Source organism: Colias philodice, chromosome 21, assembly GCF_061535455.1.
Source record: "Colias philodice isolate Cphi_HAF_F1 chromosome 21, ilColPhil1 Martin Lab GWU primary, whole genome shotgun sequence".
NCBI classification, from domain to species: Eukaryota; Metazoa; Arthropoda; class Insecta; order Lepidoptera; family Pieridae; genus Colias; species Colias philodice.
The window spans coordinates 6,331,479-6,337,895 of NC_143106.1; the positions used below are offsets into that span (position 1 = coordinate 6,331,479).

A 6,417-nucleotide genomic window follows, 5' to 3' on the forward strand; every position below is an offset into this window, starting at 1 on the left:
TCTACTATGAGTAAAATTCAATATGAGGAACGTAATAGGTATGTTCCAATAGTGACTTCTGTCTACTGACGATTTCAAATTTGTACTTCTACTGGCCATAGAAGTAATATCTAGTAAGTGAAGTATCTCCTAATGAACTTTAACATGATTCAGAGTATGTGATAAGCTTTTGTGGAAACACTATTGACGCTTTGTAGTAGGTACTTATACTGCGATCAGTCGCATACATTGTCCTGTATTTCGCCTCGTTTATTATTTAATAATTAATAATCTCACATACTATAAAGTTATAAATATACAAGTATATACCAACCAATACATGTGATATTTACAAAAACTGATAAATTTTTCTTTGTGGATGATTTGGATATAACTAATCACAGTAAGTGAATTTATATATTTAACCTAATTCTGTTACTTCGTAAGATACTTTAAATAATTTGGAAAATCCAAAAGTGCACGCCTCATAATTTTTTTTTAATAAATATTTATTAATTATTATTTTTGTTTATTTAATAACAATTAAACCACATCGAATCAGACCCTGAAAAATGAAAGGGTTCTATTCCTGAGCATACTCAAGCGTAAGAGAAAAAAAAAGACTCGATTAGTAAAGTATTTCGGTCGCTATCGTGTTAACAAGAAAAAGGATCCGCACATACAGACACACGGACGTCCAAGACAGAACTTTTTTAAACTGTTTTTTAACTAGTTTAAATAACAAAAATGACATCAAAAATATCATGAACGTTAAAAATAGTGTTTTTTCTTAATATGTGTGTGTATGTATTATCTTACAAGTGCAATGTATGATACATAAAGACATTTTAAGTTTGAAAAATCAGATGTTTTGCGCGAAGTGACAGTAGTACCCACCTCAACGCTTCGCTTATGAGGCGTGCAATATAACCTAGTATTACATTTTTTATTAAAACATTTATTACTTTAACCGACACAGCAAAAATCATCAAAATACGTTCATCCCCATTATGTTGTCTTTCATAGGTCAGTGTACTCGATTCTAGGTATAACATTTCTGTGCATATTTTTTTCCTCATTACACTTACCAGCGTGACCAAAATAGACAGAAGGATAACAAATTAAAAATACTTTATGTAAAAAGATGATTGATTGAAGTAAAGAACAATACCATTTTCCTTTTACAGATGTTACTACCATACTACATTTTGATATCGGGGCTAGGGGCCCTGTTAATGGCTTTACTCGCGATGATATCACAAGTAATGAATCCATTTCTGTCGTTCTTTCAATTTGTTGAAGATGGCATAGACCAATACGACAACGAACCGCCGGACCAAGATAATTTCCTAGCAGAATACGATTTCATTGTAGTAGGCGCTGGTACAGCGGGCTGTGTTATCGCTAATCGTTTAACTGAAATATCAGACTGGAAAGTACTATTAGTAGAGGCAGGAGTCAGCGAGAACTTTCTCATGGACATCCCTATACTAGCGAACTATCTCCAATTTACGTCTGCGAATTGGAAGTATAAAACAAAACCATCTGATAAATATTGCACGGGATTTGCGAACCATCAATGCCATTGGCCTCGAGGTAAAGTTGTAGGAGGTTCAAGCGTACTAAACTATATGATTTACACACGGGGTGCCCCGCAAGACTACAATAATTGGGAAGCAATCGGTAACATGGGCTGGAGCTGGGACGAGGTGTTACCATACTTTAAGAAAATTGAAAAGTTTAATATCCCAGCTCATGACGATCCCAAGTACCATGGCTATAGAGGCTTCTTAAATGTGGAGCATGCCCCATTTCAAACAGAAAACTCTAAGGCTTGGGTTGAAGGCGCTCAAGAATTAGGATTCAAGTATACTGATTACAACGGTGCCAATCCAGCTGGAGTTTCGTTCTTGCAATTGTCAATGAAAAATGGAACCCGACACAGTTCAAGTAGAGCTTACTTACATCCTATAAATAAAAGAAATAATATTCACCTGTCAAAACATAGTTTGGTAACAAAACTGATTTTCGATTCAAATAATAAGAAGGTTATCGGAATAGAAGTTGAAAAACGGGGAAAGCTATTTAAAATTTTAGCTAAAAAAGAAGTTATTGTTTCCGCGGGTACAATTAATTCACCACAACTTTTGATGCTGTCAGGAATAGGACCAAAAGATCACTTGGAGTCACTGAACATACCTGTAGTGAGAGACTTACCAGTTGGATACAACTTGATGGACCATATTGCTGCTGGGGGAGTACAGTTTGTAGTGCATCAGCAACACTTTATCTTGTCTACAAATTATATAATTAAACACTTAGATTTGGTGTTCAGGTGGATGAAAACACACAATGGACCATTATCTTTACCAGGGGGTTGCGAAGCTTTAATCTTCATGAACTTACAGGATAAATTTAACGTAACAGCTTGGCCTGATTTGGAGTTACTTTTCATTGGTGGTGGACTGAATTCCGATCCTTTACTAGCGAAAAACTTTAATTTTGATAAGAAAATATTCTCAGACACGTATAGTCCGTTAGGAAAACATGCCTTCATGATATTCCCAATGTTAATGCGACCAAAATCGAAAGGTAGAGTAATGCTACAAAGTTCAAATCCAAAAGACCACCCAATCTTGATACCAAATTATTTTGAATATCCAGAAGATTTACAAAAAATAGTTGAAGGAATAAAAGTTTCTGTAGAAATTTCCAAACAGCCAGCCATGCAAAAGCTTGGAGCAAAATTATATGATGTACCGATTGAAGAGTGTCTCAAGCATGGGCCTTTTGGAAGTGACGCTTACTTTGCTTGTCAAGCCCGGATGTTTACTTTTACCATATACCATCAAAGTGGAACTTGCAAAATGGGCGTTGAAAGTGATCCATCTGCTGTTGTAGACAATAGATTACGAGTACATGGTATTGAGGGTCTTAGAGTTATAGATGCTAGTGTAATGCCTGAAATAGTATCAAGTCATACGAATGCTCCAGTATACATGATAGCAGAAAGAGGTTCGGACTTCATTAAAGAAGATTGGGGTCGTTTGAACTAAGAGATTAATGACTCAATTGCTTGTTGTGTGAATTTTTAAGTTATTTAATTGAATATTACTTAAAAGTAATAAATGCTAGAATCATTATATTTTCAATAACAGTATCAATTTCTTATTATTTATGTTCTTCACCGGTACACAAAAAAATAATAAATACCATATGAATTGATATTTATTTTTATAATTGAGATTTCACTAATGAAAAATCTTACACATTATAATTTATTATAAAGTATACTACAACGCAACACAAAAACAAACTGTAAAAAATCTTTGCCTGTGACTAAATATTTAACAAACTGTAAATGCGAAATTGATATATATTTTACCGAAGGCGCAAGAATTTCGATACTTTCGATACTACGAAAATAAGGTCGATATCTACGAATATCAATCCGTTGCAAAGTTGCTCTAACATTGTTGATAACTTCAAAAAAAAAAGTTTTAAATCCAAGCATCCTATCTATATTTACCCACTTCGTTATATAAACATAAATACCTACACGAACTTCAGCACATAAGTTACTACATTCTATATTTACTGATCTTTTATATTCTGAAGCCAAAGTCAAAATACTTAGGATATATTTCATTATTTAAACTTATCGGCTCCTACTTATAGAAAATATTTGATTTCTTTTTATTTATTCTGTCTTCCATTTGCAAGCTTTGTCTGAGAAACGAGAAACAAGGCAGTTAGTGTATACATTTATCAAAACAAGTTTACATAAATAATAAAATAAAAGTGTACACTTAGTAAACAAATTAAACCTTGATATTGACCGTATAATATTATAAGTACCAATACCTTCACATATCAGTAGGTCCTTGGGTTTTATTTTCTTTGTCAGCTTACGGTAATTCCCAGTTGCATGTTCAAGTAAATAAGTGAATTTCCACAAACTATTATAAAATCAGTTAACCGCAATCTCGATATGTTCACGACTATCTGTATTTTATATAATAATAATAATAAATAATAAATATTATAGGACATTATTACACAAATCGATCTAGTCCCACAGTAAGCTCAATTAAGGCTTGTGTTGTGGGTACTAGGCGACGATAAATATAATATTTAATAAATACATATATAGATAATAACACCCAGACCCAAGAACAAATAATTGAGTTCATCACACAAATATTTGCCCTGACCGGGGATCGAACCCGGGACCGTCGGCTCAGTAGGCAGTTACTTTACCACTGCGCCAACCGCGTCGTCGATATATAAATTAAGTACAACTTTTAGTTGCATATGTTAATAAATTATTTTACAATGTGTCTTATTTATTCAACACTTTGTCATAAGGAACTATTGGATTCGTTTAAAAATTTCGCTACAACATAATGTGTGCTAAACTGTGAAATCTTCCACGACCACAGCAACGCGGAAGGGATAAGAACAAAGCGCTGGCAGAACATCATATTTTGCCTAGTCTTAACTTTTATTATACATAACTAAATTTATATTAAAGACGGATAAAAATATATTTCTAACAGATATTAAATCCCATACATATGTGAATATTTTTATAGACATGTTTTTATCTTGAATAAAATAAATTTTAGATTTTCTCGTAATTATGCTGTCTGTGAATTTTTTACCTATTATTACCTGCTACTATAATATTAAATTATACTTATATTTTTATGTGATCTATATTTTAATCTTTATTATAGTAAAATATGTAATCCAGTAAAATATGAGCTTATAGAAAATTATATTTTAATAGCCTAATAACTATCGTGATTTGGCTACTCAAGGTTGATTTGTCATTAAAATAAAAATAATTAAGACTGATAAAACGACTCTGATATGTTAATAGATCCTAACAAAAAATTAATTTAAAACTAAACGGTTTCTACGTACAATAAATATCAATAGGCGTTGACAAATCCACTTTGAAACATTAAATTTTTTTATCAAAAACAAGCTTTTAAGATTCCAGTTTCAGAATATTCCTGTGTATTAAAAAGATAAAATATCATCATAACTATAAAATATAAATATAAAGCCACATTGAAACGCTACTGAAATGGTAATAAGTTCTTAAGAAGTTATTTTTTTTTTGTGTGGTGTCTCTCAATGTTAGCCAGAAGGGCTTCTACATTTTAACGCGGACGCGGGGGTGAACTGAAGGTTCACCCTGGTAGCGACATGCACAAGGGCGTCCCCCCTTGACGGGGATCTCGAACCTCGGCTTGGGCTGTCGCTTGAGTGGAGGAGGCCAGAAGGGCCCTAATCGGACGGGGAAGAAGTTATACTAAAACAGATTGTATCGAAATCACATAGTAAGTAAATTAAAATCGTATTGTGAAGAAATCAAAGTACCTAGTACACAAATTGCATAGCTACTAACTGAATGAATTAAAAAAAATCTCGTTGTTCTGCCTTTCTCTTATCACTATGAAAAATAGATATTGGCAAATTCTCAGATCTATCCAATAAGCATAGAAAATTACATGAGAGTCCAGCCGTTTCGGAGGAGTATGGTACCTACATTGTGACACGAGAAGTTTATATATAGAAAGACTAATTACTAAAAGTTCTGTAATAACAAAGTTCCTATATTGCAAATATTGACGTGCAAATTCTTTAAAGTTTTTTTTTCTAAAAAACATTAATTATAGATTATCTCATAATTATATCGTCTGTTATTTTTTTCCTATTTAATGTGCTCTTACAATACTATTTTTACAGTAAAATATGTAATCCAGTAAAATATGATTATGTCTGCAGCATATGGAATATTAATAGCCTATTAACTATTATAATGAAGTCAAGAATGTGCCTTACCTACATCCTTAATCCTTTAAAATATTTTTATTAAACGTTTCTGAACTCTGAAATATTAATAGATATTTCCTCACAAAAAGCAGAGTTATTTTAAACATCACGGTATCTGTATTAAGTAGACTTCAATAGGCGTTGTCAAATCTAGTCTAAAACATTTAAAATTTTGCTTTATAAAATTACTTAACAAATAAAAATGCTTAGCCCACAAGAGATATTCAACAAAACAGTTTTGATGAAAATTATTTGCTTAAACAATTTAAACGTTGCTTAAAATCTCCATTGTTTTATTATTCTTTACACACATACACCATATTAATGAATTATAAAAACAATAGATTAAACAACACATTCCTTTATCTAACAATATTATTAACAAGTTCGTGACCACAGACGTGATAAGAATCAAATGATCGTGTAACAACATAATCTTCTAGTAAAAATGTTTTTTTTTTTACACAAATTTTACATAATAACACAACTTATTTTACATAATATTTGAGAAAAAATGAAACAGTGGCGATTATTTATTTATTTATTTCAATGTATCCTTTTTTATGAATCTTCATACATTTTAATGGTACA

The 6,417-nt window shown here is 31.8% G+C and overlaps 1 protein-coding gene and 1 pseudogene across 3 annotated transcripts in view; one reads left to right on the top strand and one right to left on the bottom strand.

Annotated features, from left to right (window-relative positions):
- The window catches only part of Flo2 (flotillin-2), a 236,811-nt gene that overhangs the window by 149,395 nt on the left and 80,999 nt on the right, over positions 1-6,417 (bottom strand). The window lies entirely within an intron of this gene.
- LOC149478958 (glucose dehydrogenase [FAD, quinone] pseudogene) lies at positions 171-3,168 on the top strand (annotated as a pseudogene). Its single transcript, XR_016317344.1, has 2 exons — positions 171-382; positions 1,167-3,168. The product of XR_016317344.1 is annotated as a glucose dehydrogenase [FAD, quinone] pseudogene (transcript).